The sequence below is a fragment of the Apium graveolens genome, chromosome 6 (genome assembly GCF_009905375.1).
Source record: "Apium graveolens cultivar Ventura chromosome 6, ASM990537v1, whole genome shotgun sequence".
NCBI classification, from domain to species: Eukaryota; Viridiplantae; Streptophyta; class Magnoliopsida; order Apiales; family Apiaceae; genus Apium; species Apium graveolens.
The window spans coordinates 251,587,691-251,606,130 of record NC_133652.1 but is presented as its reverse complement, the minus strand read 5'-3'; the positions used below and the strand labels follow the sequence as shown (position 1 = coordinate 251,606,130).

The window sequence follows — 18,440 nt, the reverse complement described above, 5'->3', positions numbered from 1 at the left end:
ACCCCAACATGCACATAAGGAATTTTGTCGAGATCTGTAGCACTTTTAAGTATAATGGCGTGACTGATGAGGCTATCAAGTTGAGGCTTCTCCCATTCTCACTGAGGGATAAAGCTAAAGACTGGTTACATTCTGAACCAGCTGGGTCCATCACTACGTGGCAAGATCTTGCGCAAAAGTTTCTGGTGAAGTTTTATCCAATGGCAAAGACTGCTGCTATGAGGAGTGCTCTTACTCAGTTTGCGCAACAACCTACAGAATCTATGTGCGAGGCTTGGGAATGCTACAAGGAAATGTTGAGAAAATGTCCACATCATGGAATGCCGGATTGGATGGTAATCACTGGTTTTTATAATGGTTTGGGGGCCCAATCTCGGCCCATGCTCGATGCAGCAGCTGGAGGCGCCTTATGGGCTAAAAGCTATACTGGGGCGTATAATCTTATCGAGACGATGGCTACAAATGAGCATCAAAACCCAACTCAGAGGATGACGTCAGGCAAGGTAGCAGGTATTCTGGAAGTTGATGCAGCCACCGCTATTGCAGCCCAGCTCCAAGCGCTATCAATGAAGGTTGATTCTCTGGCTACGTATGGAGTTAATCAAATAGCTATGGTTTGTGAGCTTTGTGCAGGTTCTCATGCTACGGATCAGTGTTCTCTTATCAACGAATCTGTTCAGTATGTGAATAATTATCAGCGACAACAGCAGCCTGTGCCAGCGACCTATCATCCTAACAACAGAAATCATCCAAATTTCAGCTGGGGAAATAATCAGAATGCTATTCAGCCAACATATCAGCAAGGAGTAAGTAAACAGTTTAACCCACCTGGATTCCAGCAACCACAGCAGTATGCTACAAGGCAATCATATCCTCAACAGGGAAGTGCAGCTGCACCTACTAGTGCTGATTTTGAGGAACTTAAGCTGTTGTGCAAGAGTCAGGCGGTTTCTATCAAGACCTTGGAAAATCAAATCGGTCAATTAGCCAATGCAGTGCTCAATCGTCAACCTGGCACTCTTCCCAGTGACACGGAAGTACCAGGCAGGAAGGAAGCTAAAGAGCAAGTCAAGGCTATTACCTTAAGGTCTGGAAAAGTAGCTGATGCTGAAAAGGCAAAAGAAGTCGAAGCTGAAGTTAGAGATGAAGAATCTAAGCAAAAGGAGAAAGTGGCGGAACCAAAGAAGACTACTGTTGAACACACTCTGCCTGAGGCTAATACAGGGGAGAAACAGCTCTATCCTCCACCACCTTTTCCTAAGAGATTGCAGCAACAAAAGCTGGATAGACAGTTCGGGAAGTTTCTGGAGGTGTTCAAGAAACTTCACATCAATATACCTTTCGCTGAGGCTCTGGAACAAATGCCTAGTTATGCGAAGTTTATGAAGACTATTCTTTCAAGGAAGGTGAAACTGGATGACCTTGAAACCGTTGCTCTCACGGAAGAATGCAGCGCGGTTCTGCAACAAAAGTTACCACCAAAACTGAAAGATCCAGGAAGCTTCACCATTCCTTGCACCATTGGCAATCTAACTTTTGACAAGTGCCTTTGTGATCTGGGAGCAAGCATTAATCTGATGCCGTTGTCGATCTTTAAAAAGCTGGATCTGCCTGATCCAAAACCCACATACATGTCGCTACAATTGGCGGACCGTTCCATTACTTACCCAAGGGGCATAGTTGAGGATGTGCTCGTCAAGGTGGATAAGCTCTTCTTTCCTGTAGATTTTGTTATTCTGAATTTTGAGGAAGATAAAGATTCCCATAATCTTGGGGAGGCCTTTCTTGGCTACTGGCTGTACCTTGATAGATGTGCAAAAAGGGGAACTTACTATACGGGTCCAAGATCAGGATGTGACCTTCAACGTATTCAAGGCAATGAAATTCCCTACAGAAAATGAGGAGTGCTTAAAAGTGGATGTGATTGATTCTGCGGTTACTTCGGAACTCGATCACATGCTAATGTCTGATGCATTGGAAAAGGCCTTAGTGGGGGATTTTGACAGCGATGATGAAGATAGCAACGAGCAATTACAATATCTGAACGCTTCTCCATGGAAGCGAAAGCTCGACATACCATTTGAATCTCTTGGTACTTCTGACCTTAAGAATGCTAAAGGGAAGCTCAAACCATCAATAGAGGAAGCACCTACCTTGGAGCTCAAACCATTACCTGAACACTTGAGGTATGCTTTTTTAGGTGATTCATCTATGTTACCTGTTATTATTTCAGCTGACCTTTCAGGTAGTGAGGAAGACAAGCTCTTAAGGATTTTGAGAGAATTCAAATCGGCTATAGGATGGACCATAGCAGACATCAAGGGGATAAGTCCTTCATATTGTATGCATAAAATTCTGTTAGAGGAAGGTAGTAAGTCAACTGTGGAACAGCAGCGAAGACTGAACCCGATCATGAAGGAGTTGGTGAAGAAAGAAATTTTGAAATGGCTAGATGCAGGCATCATTTATCCTATTTCTGACAGCTCATGGGTGAGCCCCGTGCAATGTGTACCTAAGAAAGGAGGTATCACTGTGGTCGCAAATGAAAAGAATGAGCTCATCCCTACTCGAACAGTTACAGGATGGAGAGTATGCATGGATTATAGAAAATTGAACAAAGCCACAAGGAAGGATCACTTCCCTCTCCCATTCATTGATCAAATGCTTGACAGATTGGCGGGACATGAGTATTTTTGTCTTCTGGATGGTTATTCCGGGTATAATCAGATTTGTATTGCACTAGAGGATCAGGAAAAGACTACCTTCACTTGTCCATTTGGCACATTTGCTTTTCGTAGAGTTTCATTTGGGTTATGTGGCGCCCCGGCCACCTTTCAGAGATGTATGATGGCTATATTCTCTGACATGATTGGAAATAACGTCGAAGTGTTCATGGATGGCTATATTCTTTGGTGCTTAATTGGGAGAAATGTCATTTTATGGTGCGTGAAGGCATTATCTTTGGGCATAAGGTCTCTAGCAAAGGTCTGGAGGTGGACAAGGCCAAGGTGGGAGTCATTGAAAATCTTCCCCCACCTAATTCGGTGAAAGGAATCCGTAGTTTTCTCGGTCATGCGGATTTTTATCGGCGATTCATCAAGGACTTTTCAAAGATATCTAAGCCGTTGTGCAATTTACTTGAGAAAGATGTGCCTTTTAAATTTGCTGATGAATGTTTGGCAGTATTCGAGACTCTCAAGGAGAGTTTGATCACGGCACCAGTTATTACAGCACCAGATTGGACAGAACCGTTTGAGATGATGTGTGATGCAAGTGACTATGCGGTAGGTGCAGTTCTGGGACAGCGTAAGAAAAATCTCTTCCATGTGGTCTACTATGCGAGTAAGACTTTAAATGGGGCCCAATTGAACTACACCACTACTGAGAAGGAGCTTTTGGCTATAGTCTTTGGCTTTGAGAAATTTCGATCTTATCTGCTTGGTATGAAAGTAACAGTATTCACTGATCATGCAGCTATTCGCTATCTGGTTTCTAAGAAGGATTCGAAGCCGATACTCATTCATTGGGTGCTTTTACTTCAGGAATTTGAGTTAGAGATCAAAGATAGAAAAGGTACTGAGAATCAAGTAGCTGACCATCTCTCTAGGTTGGAGAATCCCGATTCTACTTCACAAGATAGGACGTTAATCAATGAATCTTTTCCGGATGAGCAGTTGTTTGCAATTCAGGAGGAAGAACCATGGTTTGCAGATATTGTAAACTATCTTGTCAGCAATATAATGCCGCTTAATTTGACATCCGCTCAAAAGAAGAAGTTTTTGCATGAGGTGAAGTGGTATATGTGGGATGAACCATATTTGTTTAGACAGGGAGCTGACCAGATCATCAGGAGATGTATCCCGTTCTGTGAGACGGAGGGGATATTATGAGACTGCCATTCCACGGTTTATGGTGGACACTATGGAGGTGAGAAGACGGCAGCTCGTATTCTGCAAGCAAGTTTTTTCTGGCCTACTTTGTTCAAGGATGCTCATCAGTTTGTTTTAAGGTGTGATCGTTTCCAAAGAGTGGGAAATTTGTCAAGGAAGGATGAGATGCCATTAAATGTGATGCTTGAAGTCGAGGTCTTTGATGTATGGGGAATCGATTTCATGGGGCCTTTTATCCCGTCTTGCAATAATCAGTACATCTTGCTGGCAGTCGATTATGTCTCAAAATGGGTCGAAGTTAAAGCTTTACCGACAAATGATGCAAAGGCAGTGCTAAATTTTCTTCATAAGCAAATTTTCACAAGGTTTGGAACGCCTCGGGTAATCATAAGTGATGAAGGATCGCATTTTTGCAACCGTAAGTTCACTTCTATAATGCAGCGTTATAATGTGAATCATCGAGTAGCTACTGCCTATCATCCGCAAACAAATGGTCAAGCGGAAGTGTCTAACAGAGAGATAAAGCGCATTCTAGAGAAGGTTGTTTGTCCGTCAAGGAAGGATTGGTCTTTAAAGCTCGATGAAGCTGTTTGGGCTTACAGAACAGCATACAAAACTCCACTTGGGATGTCACCGTTTCAGTTGGTGTACGGTAAGGGATGTCATCTACCGGCGGAGCTTGAGCATAAGGCCTACTGGGCATTGAAGAAATTGAACCTGGATTTAGATGCAGCTGGTAAGAAAAGAATGCTTCAGCTTAATGAACTTGATGAATTTCGACTGCAAGCGTACGAGAATAACAAAATGTATAAGGAAAAGGTGAAGAGGTGGCACGATAGGAAGCTACATCCTAAGTTATTTGTGCCAGGGCAACAAGTTCTTTTATTCAACTCTCGGCTCCGACTTTTTCCTGGGAAGTTGAAATCAAGGTGGTCTGGACCTTTTATTGTCAAAACTGTGTTTCCACATGGAGCGGTGGAAATTTTTGAGAATGATTCGGACCAAGCATTCAAGGTTAACGGTCAGCGGTTGAAGCACTACTATGGGGACATGGCAAACCGAGAGGTGGTTAGTGCCATTTTGTTGACTACTTGAGAAAGGTACGGAACGTCAAGCTAATGACGAAAAAGAAGCGCTGCGTGGGAGGCAACCCATGAATTGTTGTTACAGGAACCCTTAGAAGTTAATAACCTATCCAAAAACACAAAAAAATCAGAAAACAGGGGCTGAAAAAATTTTTTCCAGAGACCCTCTGCGCGCCCGCGCAGCTATGCTGAGCGGCCGCGCAGCTTGCTGCGCGCCCGCGCAGAAATGCTGAGCGGCCGCACAGGGGTCGAGTTCCAGAAAATTTTTTACAGTTCAGAAAAAAAAAACAAAAACACAAAAACCCATCACAGCCCATAAACCCACAAATTCTTTTCCCATTACCCCATGATTTTATCCCTCAACCCCACTCCTAATCTAATTTAACCTACTCCACACCCTATATATACATACACCTATCCTACATATCTCCCACAAACTTCCTACACTTAAACCCTCTCATAAACATCAAAAATCAGTTCTTACACACTTTTATTCACAAATCAATGGCACCCAAGAGAGCACGCACTATTGACAGCAGTAGCACAGTTCCTACTGCTGATTCATCCAGGGGTACTACTGCAAGGCCTCGGTTAACTGACAGAGCTGCGGAGGAGGAGTATACTAGGTTGTTGGGGAAGCCGATTCTGAAGGAGAGGGGGTTTTTACCATCAGGGAGGGATGGTGAGTTGTTGCCCATGATTGCAGAGAAGGGGTGGATAGCTTTTTGTGAGTCACCCGAAGCAGTACCGATGAGTGTTGTTCGCGAGTTCTACGCGAACGCGAAGGTTGAAAAGAATGGGTTTTCTGTAGTTCGTGGGCTGACGGTTGATTATCATCCTGCGGCGATTCGCCGTGTGATTGGACAGCGAGAGAGGAAGCCCGAGGAGGAGAACTGGAATGAAAAGACTGCTGAGGATTTTGACTTGGATTTGATTTGTGCGACTCTCTGTCGACCGGGAACAGTTTGGAACCGCAGTCCAGCCAATAATGAGTATCGTCACTTTCCGGCGATCGCCATGAACAGGTATGCCCGTGCATAGAATGCATTTATATGTGCTAATATTTTGCCTTCTTCACATGCACACGAGGTCACAGTTGAGAGAGCACAGTTGTTGTGGGGAATTCTGAATGAGGAATACTATGTGGACCTTGGTGAGTTTATCTACCAAGGAATTCTGAAGTTTTTGAGGGGAGCAAAGCATATGAACATCCCTTATGCATCCACGGTTACGAAGCTATGCCGAGCAGTAGGAGTGAACTGGCCGGCTCATGAGCAGTTGCAGTTGCCAGCAGCTCCGATAGATTCTGGCACTCTGAATGGGATGCAGGAGTGGACCGGTGGTGAGCCTGAGGAGCATGGGCTGGGTTATCGTCTTCCAGGAGGGCGTCCAGCACGAGGTGCTACTATGGCTAGGCCAGGGCGTGGTGAGGCTGGTTCTTCGAGAGCTCAGGAGGGTGCTGGGATGGGTGATGCCCAGTATAGGAGGCTTTCACGGCGGATGGATGCCATGTATGAGACGCAGAGCAGGTTTGCTCAGGAGCTTACTCTTGCGTTAGGGACTGCTTTTCGAGGCCTTGGAGCTGATATCCAGTGGCCAGTTTTTGGTGAGGACTCTGCATACCCGCCGCCTGATACTCCACCCACTGAGGGTGATGATGATGATGACTCCGAGTAGGTATACCCTGTGTTCCTTTCTACTACCTTCACTGGGGACAGTGAAGATTTTAAGTTTGGGGGTGGTAGTTAAGGAATATTTTGTGTGTGTCATATAGCTGCATATTCATGATAGTTAGTTCATATAGAGTTGCATAATTTTTGCCATATAGTTTTTTTTATATAGCTTTATTTGTTTGTCATATCATATAGCTCATGCATATACCATGATCCCTTTTGCAATAATTTATCGACTGAATTGTGATATTGATGCGAGTGTAGTGATAGCATTAAAGTGATATTAAGTTGTGTAGGTTGATATGCATGCTAGAAGCACTTGTATTTTCACTAAGTCTTAGAGAATGCTTAAGGGCTAGATTGTTGTTATGATCTGATTATTTTCGAGGATAATCTATTTATTATGCTTATAATTTGATAATAGGTTCTTAGTGGTAAAGGCATGAAAAAGAAAAAAATGGAGTAAAAATGGAATTTGTTGCTAGTTGTGGCTAGGCGTCAAATGGCTAGTAGCCGGCTCGCATGTTATGCGAGTAGTCTAGGGTTGAGCAAGATGGAGCGAAACGCACTTGCTCAGAGAAAAAAAAAAAAATTTGCATAATTGATCAAGAGTGGGCTCTTTGGTATTCGAGTTATTAAGTTCTTAAGGGACTTTGTGCCTAGTGACCTAAGGCTTTTAGAGTCTGGAATCCGCTAACCTAACGCTCGTTACATGGATACCATTGTATAAGTCTTTTATGGACCTCACTCATTGCACGGTCAAATAAGCATTTGAGTTGTAAATAAAAAGCACAATTCCGTAGTAAGCTCCAGAGTTCTTGTAGTGTTGTATATCACTTTGTGCCTAGAATTTTTATTCTTTGTATAATCGTAGGATTGCCTTGAGGATAGTCTAGTCATAGTAATTGGTCTAGTTCCGAAGCATATCTGTTAAGCATTTGCACACACCACGTTTCTGGCTGTATGTCCGTTTGCATGAGTTTATTGATCTTTAGTTGTCTAACTGCATTCGTTGAGATGTGACAATTTGGTTGGTTAATTGTAGTAAGGGAGATCGTTGCATTTTCATATAGATTGCATTCATGCATATTTTTATTTGTTTTGAGTCTGTGACGCTTGAGGACAAGCATCGATTTAAGTTTTGGGGTGTGATAAGTGGCATTTTATACCACTTAGAACGTCTTAAAATGGCTTAAATTGGTGTCTTGAAATTAAGTATTTTGTGTATTTGATGCGTTTTTCTAGTGTTTATGCATTTCAGGGTATTAGTTGCATTTCGGAGGAGGAATCATCAAGAATAAGCTTTGGCATGTGTTCACCATTGCGAGAGGAAAAGAACGGGCAGATTACGGCGAAGAAACGGAGCAAACCTGGATTTTTTCCAGTAGGGTCCTGCGCGCCCGCGCAGCAATGCTGAGCGGCCGGGCAGCAGCCTTGCGCGCCCGCGCAGAAATGCTGAGCGGCCGCGTAGGGTCGGGGAAAAAGCTGAATTATTTTAGACTTCTACTTCTGTTTGGCTTCCAACTTCTATGTAATCTGAGTTTTATGGGACTATTATATAAGTAGATTTGAGACGTTTTCATAGAGAATATGAAGGAGATTATGTTTTAGATTGTGTTTTGCGCAAGAAGCGAAGGAGATAAGGAAGAAGTCCGATTTAGCACACTGCAGCGAAGAGGAAGCATATTTTCTTGTGATTCTTGTTTCGTTGTAACGTTGGATGCTAGTTTTCTTGCTTTGACTTATTTACTCTTGTGACGTACTCTATTTTAATATAATTAGTTTAGTTATTATTTTCTTGTGTTGTTTATCATGATTTCATATGAACCCATGATGGCGATAAGTTCTATTATGGGCTAATCGTGATCATGGGGTTGCAACGGATTTATTATGGAATTCTTTAGTTAATTGTTTAATACTTTAGTGTGTGATGATTGCATGATATCTAGTATTGGTTGTGCGTATTCGTCTTATGTGCGTCGCGAACATATAAGATAGGGTGTTAATCTCTTGTGAAGCGACGGTGGATCTTGAGATTTAGAACTTGCCATGCTAGCATAGGTTCATGTACGTTGAGCATGATTAGTGGGTAATTCTAACAGTTTTATTTGCCCTATGTAATCAAAAGGAATAACTTGTGCTTAAATCGTTGTGTTGTCAATTTCTGTAGACATATAAGAACTCAACATAATTGATGACTATTCAACTTCTATCTTAATTGTGGATGTTTGGTAGAATGGTATTAGTACAATGAAAGTTCGCTTTTATCAGTTTCGTGTTATTCGATTAATGTCATCACTGTCACATGCTAAAGGTAATAACAATGGCTATAGAAGGAAGTAATAATGAAGTTGTGATCTCATGAGTGTTTTATTATTGATAAATTGAAGTGTTAGTTAAGTGGTTAATTAAGTAGTTAATTATAGTTAATATTTAATCAACAATTTTAAGTGTTATCTTAACATTGAGAAGTAGTCATACATTGTGAGTGAGTTTAATTAGACAATAACTTAGTCTGAGCCTCTGAGGGAACGAACTAGAAAGTATTCTATATTACTTGCGAACGCGTATACTTGCGTGAATATTAGTGCGTGATTACGCCCTAACAGTGGCTGCTGGGAGAATTCTCAATTTGGTGCACACAACTGCTTCCATGCAAAGGGCTAAGGATGCAATCACTGCCATGCCCTCCACAACTGGTGATGATTTTGAATATCCAACTAGTGTTTTGAAGACAGTTTTGGGGATGAAAGTGAAGATGATGAAGGAGATTTCATGAACATAGGGGGAGAAACAGGCCCTAGCTCCAATACAAACACCCCATCATGGATGTTTAGCAAAGAATGCAGTGAGCATCACTTCAAATCAACTCTCTTAAAATTAATTCATCAGACTCAGACAGCTCTTCAAGCTACCACAGATGCCAACACTGCCTACTCCCACCTCGAACGAGCAAGAGTCTTCTTCAAACACACCTTGAGTCTCTTCAATTACACAAGACCCAATATCTCAAGCAAAATCAAGATATGTCTGAAATTAAGACAAAGATTGGACAAGTCAAAAAGGACATCACTGAAAGATTGGAATCTATGCTTCCCGCCACTACATTGTTAGATATCAACAAACAACTCATGAAAAACTCAGATCTCAGTAGCAAGGAGGATTCTTTGGACACCAGGCTAAAGACTCTAGAAACCTCTATTACTCAAATTTAACTTCATCAAGCTCAACAGACTCTGCTTCTTCAAAAGTTGGTGGCTGAACAAATCTCAAACTCTGCTCAACTTGATGCTAACAAAAAGGGGGAGAAAGACTCTATTATTCCAGTTAACCAAGGAGAGTCAGCTAGTGAGGGGGAGAAAGTGCTCAACATAGATGTCAGCAAGGTAATAGTTCCTGCAATTGCCTTCACAAAGCCACCAATGCTTGACAGCATTGATTTAATCAACATCGCAGCAGTTGAATTGGAGTTGAATGAAAAATGGAAGAAGCTTGATGAGAACATCAAGAAGAAATTTTGTCTGATTAAGAAACAAGACAAAGCCTTTTCTCATTTCTCTCAATTGAGACCAATTTCAGCAAATGACATGAGCTTAGGGAATATGGAAAGGGGTCAACCCTCATCAATTAAATCTCCAAAGGCCAATATGATTTTTCAACCAAAGAGGAACTACCCAAAGAACTCAAACAAAAATCCATTGGACCTGGTCTATGAAACTCCCAAGCCTGATGAGAAGAAGCTTCTTGGAAGGTCTATTGCTTTCTTCAAAGATCCCAGAGATTCAGTCATAAAGAAAAGAATTGTCAAAATCTACAGGATTGGGAAAATGATCTGTGTGGTGGCTGGACATCCACAGTTTGTAGAGGCTAAGAAAGAAGAAAAGGTGAGGCTCAAACAACAACAAAAGCAAGTTGCTTTAGATGCCAAGAACCAAGCTAAGAAGCCTGCAACCACGGATTTTGTAATGCCCACTGTGACAGCTGAAACTCATATTGAAGAAAAGCAAGTAGAACCAAAGCAGATTAAGAAACAAAGATAGAAGCTCAAACCAAAGAGGAGGCTGGATTTTAATGAAGACAATGATGAATATATGCCAACCCAATCTACTACCTCAAGTCAAACAGCCATGCCCACAATGGAGCAAGCTGGATTTAAGGTCTATCCTGACATGAACTTCCATGGTGAAACCATAATTCCCAAGGATGAACCTATAGATTGGGAAAGCCTACCACTTCTTGATCTAAACATTCCAATCCAAACCAAGCCATGGAAAACAAAAAAGAGAGCAATCAAGAAGGTCAAGCCTGTCAGACTTCAATCCAAAGCATTAGCCAAGCCCAAACCAACTGTCAACAAGAGAGATCAACTCTTCATCTGTGACATCAAGGAATTCTCAGACATAAATCTCTATCTGGATGAGCTAGAAGAAGTTAGATCTATTGATGCTTACAAACATCTTCCAGAGAGATTAGTCTTCAGGTACAAGGGTGGAAGAGAGCTAACTTGGCCATTTCACATAATTCTCAATAAAGGCTATTCTGTTTTGGTGAAGATTTTCTCCTCATCAAGAAGAACTTTTGGTTCAACATAGTTGCCAAGAAAATGCTACTGAACAAAATTGAGGAGATAAGGAATAACTAGAGCGGGCCAAATGCACTCCCAAGAGTCCTAACAATTCCATACACAAGAAGTAAAGTGCATTTGAGGCCCTACTGGTTCATGGAGTTCAAAGATGAAAAATATACCAGAAGATTCTTCAGATTGGAAGATCAGCTAAAGATTTCAAGCAATGAAACTCTCATGGAGATGCAATAAAAGTTGGATCATACAAATGAAGATGAATCTGAATTCTAAAGAAAACTTCAACACCAGATTGAAGATAACAATGAGAAGTTGGGAAAGAAGTTCAGACAGTCAAGGAAATAATATAAATCTGCTCAGTCTAGAGGAGCACCTTGAAAATGGCTTGTGAGACTCTCTGTAAACCTTCATCTATATAATTTTCAATAAAATTGCAGCACTTTTTAATTTTATCTACTAGATATCAGTCTGTATTTATAGGGTGTTTTGTTATCATCAAGTTTCTCTTAATTTATGGCTACAATTCAAGTAAACATAAATTGGGTGAGATTGTTAGGAGTAGACATAAATTGGGGGAGATTGTTAGGAATATGTTGTGTACTTGATGATAAGTTAAACAAAACACCTTAGTAAATTTAATTTAGTGAATTTGTAGCTTTCAACGGATAATCACCTTAACATCTGTTGAAACGGTAGCTTATATATTAATAAGTTTAGTAGCATATTTCTGCATATTGTTATGCCTTAGAGAACTATTTGTTGTAGAATGTTTTAAGTCATGTTGACTACTAGATTGATATGCAAGATAGGTTGGCCAATTTTAAATATTGGATGCCTTGTAATCTTGTATAAATGAAATGAAGTTAACTGCTATTAAGATAGTCTCAACGGATGTTCCACAAGGCTTCAACGGATGATCAACTAAAGCTCCAACAGATGATCAACCAGACTCTCAATGGATGATCCAACAAAGTCTTAACGGATGATCTAACTAAGTTTCAACGGATGAAAAAATTCAAAAGAGCAGTTGATAGTGACTTGACAGTCACATGCGTTGATTGTATACAAATGGAATGTGGCAGCCTATTTACAGGTTTTAGAGAACAAAGAAGCATTTCCATTTCCATGCTAAACTGAAGATATTCAAAGATGCTGGATTGAGAAATGAAGGAGCGTGAAATTAGACTTGAAACATTTTTGTCTTATTTGTTTATGTTTTAATCATGTAACTTGGTCAAATATAAACCAAGTGTAGCAAGTAGAACATAATCTAAGTTAGTAAGAAATTACCATAGAAATAGATAAAGCTATATCTGTAAAGAATTTCTCTGCTCTTGTAAGTTCAACTTGTAAGCAGCTGTGTACAAATCTTGTATCACATAGTTCTCATATTAATATATATCTCTGGTGGATAAATTCAGTCCACCAGAAAGTTTTTAAATACTTGTATTTGATTACTTTGTGTTTGATTTCTTCAATACTTTCATTCTGCACTTTAGCTAAATCAAACACTGTTATATATTCATAGTAGAACAGTTCTTAAAATTTAAAAAGTTGCCAGAATTACATTCAACCCCCCTTCTGTAATTCTTTGTCAGATTGTTTGGGAATAACAACTCACTCAAAGCTCCAAACATCCAAGTGTACCTGCAAGAAAATCCTTTTCATAGAAAAGTTGCCTTCCACCTTCAAGGATGGAAACTCTCTGTAATAACCCCAATTTTTGAGAAATTTTGAAACCCTTATGAATAGTGTTTTTGCTGAACGAGAAAACTTTTCATGCCACGCTATGTAGGGGTTCTGTTATTGATCTTATGGGATATTATTAGTACTCTATGTGGTATATAAGTGTATGTAAAGATCGTCAGAATCCAATTCCGAACACTTTGATTTTTCCCGGAAATCCACAAGATACGGAGAGAATTGAGAAAAAGGTAACAGGATAAAGAGGATTTAAATTAAAGGATTATAAGAGAGGATCATAGAAGAAATACAATATATTGAGAAAGGTTAAGGGAACCTAAGTAATAAGATCCCGGGTATGATCCCTCAAACGATAAACGAGAACGAAAGTTAAGCGAACCGTATAACAGATCAGCGGTCATTAGGCAAACAATTAAAAGCTAATCAAAGGGATTAGTGGGGATGATGTCATCCAACCAATAGAAAGAGGACAAAGGAGGGGTGATGACATCACAAAGTGATGTAGGCATGACATGGGAAGGAAGGAGGTGTGGTTGAATGAGAACTATACAAATTCAAGGGCAACAAGGTAATTGACTAAATCAAACAAAACAAAAACCTAGCAACCAAGCAAAACAAATCACAAAACACCAAATCCTCCATTTCTTCATGAAGCTCTCGGCTTCTTTCTTAAGAAATGGGAAGTCCAAGCTCCTCCACTTACTATTTAGCAAGGTAATTATCTAAGCTTCCCCATGGATAGTTACATACTTCCTATAAGTTTAAGCTTCTAATTCCAAGCCAATCTTTTTCTATAAATCATGAAAGAAGATGGTGAATAGTGTTTTCAAGAACTAAAATTTGTGTTCTTGAAGTTTTGTTTAGATTAAGCTTGGATAAGGGCTTTAAAGGTGATTCCAAGCCATTCTCTTGATTCTCCACTCTCCAAGGAAGGTATAAACTACAAACCCTAGCTTTAGTTTTGAGTAATTAGGATTGAATGTGTTTGATATAGCATATGTGAAGCATGATGCTTGATTGGTTGAAGTTTGGTTGAGTTTGTAGAGATTAGTTGGTTTTGTTGCATTGTTGGAGTTGTAAATCTTGGTAATTAGTTAAAGAACCTACGTAAAGCTTTTAGTTCATGTGAGGAATAAGTATAAATGGTTAATGTGGATTTGTTGGGGCTGTTATGATGTGGTTTGGAGGAATATTGGTTGTATGATTGAATTGGGGTTGATTTGTGGTTGGTATTGAATGGTTTAAAATTTGGGAAATCGCGTAAACATAGCCGTCGTAACGTCCGATTTTCTGTAGACTGTTTTTGTGCATAACATTAGGACCCGAGAACCCCCTGCTAGATTATGACCACTGCCATGTTTAGATAGCTCATGTTACGAGCTTCGTTTTGATATGTAGTTCGTTCGATTCCGATGCACGGTTTAGGAGAAACGACCGTTTCAAGTAACGGCGTTTCGCGAACGAAACTTTTCCCCTCGCCTTACTTTGAAACATAGGTTAAAGACCAAAAAGGGTTAATTAATGTATGAAACATTTATGGTAAGTGTGTTAGGCAGTTGGTAAGACACTCGCGAAGGAATCGCTTTAAAACTCGTAAAGGTTAAATTATTAAAAATGGTGGAGCCGAGGGTACCCGAGCGACTTAAGCGAATCAGTGAGCGCAAAACAAGCGTTAGAGTCTAAGTTAGTTAAAGTATAGATTTACAAGTGATTTTGGTTTAATTCCAACTTACTTGTTGTTTATAGGTTACCAGACTCGTCCCGAGCCTTTTATCACCTCAAGTCGCTCAGGCAAGTATTCTATCCGTTATACTGTTGTGATGTATACATTTGTATATGCATGATCTTGCGATAAATGCATATTGGTTATTTAGCAAATTCTTGCGATATATTGTAGCATGTGATATGGTATATATGCATGCCTGTTTCGTATTCTTTCCATATATATCTGTTGATTCAGTTGATAATACCTATGCTAGAGGATAGCGGTAACTTGCATATACCCTTAGTATAGGGACCCAAAGGTGAAAATATTTTCTAAAACCGGGAGTCGAGGATCCCGAGTAGATTTTGTATATATGGATATGGATATATATATATATATTTATATATATATATGGTCAAAGTTTTCAAAACTATTAATCGAATAAGGTTTATTCGATAACTTTAACTTTATTTTATTATTGAATATCATTTCGAATATTATTCGAAGGCGTATGACTCCTTTATATTAAATGAATATTATTTGAATATTCAATTGAGGATGTATGACTCACTTTATTTTATTTAATGAGTATTACTTGAATATTCCTCCGAGGACTTATGACTCCTTTTATTTTATTATCTGAATATTATTTGAATATTCATTCGAGGGCTTATGACTCAGTTTATATTATTTAATGAATATTTTTGAATATTCATTTGAGGATCTATGACTCCGATTATTGGCTGAGATTTGTTCTTTATTTTATTAAAGAATAAGGTGTAAATAATCAAACTTATTTTCGATTATTCAAATAAAGATAATACTTTCATATAAGTATATCTTTGGTTATTTAATACTCGTTTCAAGTATAAGTTGTAATACTTCTACTTCAATTATTTTTATAAAGATTATCCTTTATGGAAATATTATTTAAATAATAATATTCAGTCATTTTCTAAATATTCTGGGGACTGATTTACTTCATTAAATCAGCTTTACTCCAAACACTCTATAAAGTGTTTTCGAGTCTTCAAAATGATTTTTAAAGTTAGAGCGGATCCCAAAACTCATTTTTTTATATTTAAGATCTTCCTTTTTAAGGGGATTTAAATACTCGCTCAAAACCTGGGGAATCCGGCTCTGTGGTGTATTTTATATTCGCAACGAGGTTGCAGTTTTGGTAAATGAATTGATTACTTGCCCAATGTTCGGGAAGTAAGCCCATCTAATTGAGTCGGCATAAGCGACAGGCCGGGGTACGGTCTATTATTGTGTAAGTGGCTGGGTGGCAGTCCATCAACGCGTAAGAGGCCGGGTGGCGGTCCAGCACAAGGTCCTTATAAGGCCAGGGTGATGATCGGTGGGGGATTCATCCATCTACTAGTAGAAAAGGTTACTTATTGGTATATTTGCCTGATCAGCAAGATATCTGGTTTATGCCAAAATTCTTTTCCTTTCCAAATTTATTGGATATTGCAATTCTGTTCATACTTTATATGACAGAGGTTTTCAGGAAATGTATAAAGAAGGTGTATATGTGGATATATATATATATATATCAGAACTAAATAAAGTATATCATAACTTCATTTCCTTTAATAATATTTCAAAGCTTGAATCTATTCAAATCTTGTCTTATAGTCTCATCTATGTGATGAACTTTTGAAATTGATTATAACTTGAACGGTGGTAGTTCAAGTAGTATTTGGGAATGATATAAGTGTAGTGAAGTATTTGGTAACTTCATCTTTTAAACTTATATCTAATTAATAATTGTCTTATGTATGACAAAGATTTTCAGAAAAACGTTGAGACAAGGTTAGATATATGAGATCACCTTGCAACGATATTTTTTTTTACAGTTATACACTGGGACTTTGTGTATATTATGCATGGAAGAGGACTTCCAATATTTTGAAAAGTATATATGTATATATACTGAATATTTTGCGACTTCATCGCATTAAGATATCAAACTTGGTTCATTTCTTTTGACCAAGACTTTCATGAGTATTATGAGTAGGCTCATATATTGTAAATCATTATACATATTATTTTGGTGGGCTTGCTGCTCACCCTTGCTTCATTTCTTCATCACACAACAACAGTTAGGAAAGATGGCCAGACTCCAGCAGACCTAGCGCAAGCGCGTGGGAAGCGTCCCGCGTCTTCCCGTTGATGTTGTAGCTGCTATAGCTGCAGAGGTAGATCTATTGTAGATCAGACCATCTACTTTTGAGAATCAATTATGTATAATTATAACTTGTGGCAGATAATGGCAATTAACTGTAAATTATCAAGTAATCATTTTGGGTTGTAATAACTTTTAAATTGTGGATTCAAAGACTTGTACTTATTTAAATTTCATCTCTGAGACTATAACGGGTTGTGGTGTGTGTTAGTGTGGGGTCACAGCATAAGGTTATTTATTATTAATTAAGTGAAGTGATATTGTGGAAAGAAAGACCGTGACGACCCGGATCCCCGACCCCGGATCTGGGGGTGTTACAGAAATGGTATCAGAGCTAAGCGTTATAAACCTCAGAGATGATGGGATGTTAAGATAATAAGTTAACTAAGATAATAAGAACTCTTGCCAAGTTCATAGTCGGGCTACCTAACGTAGTACTGACAGTTAAAACCCTTATGGGAACCCTTATAAATATCGTGATAGGAGCGTAGTTCGTTATCGTATATGGTAGCGGGACTCCGAACCCTGAGGTTGAGGAGCAACAGCGCGATGATGTTTTATTACTAATTGGAGATCGGATTGTGGATCCGATAGAGTGTCCTAATGCAGGACCGGATGATGTTGATATTGAGGATGTAGCGGTTGAGGATGTTGTCCTAGAAGGGATAGTTGTTGAGGAGGATCCCATAGAGGATCCTGACAAGATTGGATAAAGGACCACTGATGAATTGATGACCATGGTTAGGTCGACTACCAGAGGTAGGATTGGCCGGTCACTACCGGAGGTTCGTTCAAGTTTGTAAAGATAGTAACCCCTTTAACGCGGCTTACTCGTAAGACTGAGAAGTTCGAATGGACAGAGAAATGCGAGAACAGCTTTCAACAACTGAAGCAGAGGTTGGTGATGGCCCCTATGTTGGCATTGCCGGACGGAAAAGGAGATTTTGTGATATATAGTGACGCGTCGCACAAAGGGTTAGGATGTGTGCTTATGCAGCACGGTAAAGTTATTGCGTATGCGTCAAGACAACTGAAGGAATACGAGGTTAGATATCCTACTCATGACCTTGAGCTCGCGGCAATAGTATTTGCTTTAAAAATTTGGAGGCACTACTTGTATGGAGAGAAGTGCGAGATTTTCACAGACCATAAGAGCCTCAAGTACATATTTACGCAGAAAGAGCTCAACATGCGCCAGAGGAGATGGTTAGAACTAATCAAGGACTACGATTGTGAGATTCTCTATCATTCGGGGAAAGCCAATATGGTGGCTGATGCCCTTAGTAAAAAAGGAGAGACTCAAGATGATAATGTCTTTTGGAGAGTTTATAAGAGATTTTGAGAAAATGGAAATAGAAGTGAAGGTAACCGGAGCCGGTACCGAAAAGCTATTTGAGATTGCAATACAGCCCGAATTATTGGAAAAGATCATATTGTGCCAGAAAAAGTTTTGAATGAAGGCAGAGAGCCAACAATTAGATAAAAGATTAATATCGAGAAAGATGATAAGGGAATAATGAGGTATTCCTATATAATTTGGGTTCCGAAAGTTCAAGAGCGTAAGGATGAGAACTTAGATGAGAGCCATAGTTGAGGAATAAGATTTAGAG

The 18,440-nt window shown here is 39.5% G+C and overlaps 1 non-coding gene across 1 annotated transcript; it reads right to left on the bottom strand.

The window, feature by feature from the left end:
- Positions 1-215: 215 nt before the first annotated feature.
- Positions 216-322, bottom strand: LOC141669695 (small nucleolar RNA R71). Its single transcript, XR_012553963.1, has one exon. It is a non-coding gene; the product is annotated as a small nucleolar RNA R71 (small nucleolar RNA).
- Between the last annotated feature and the right edge of the window lie 18,118 nt (positions 323-18,440).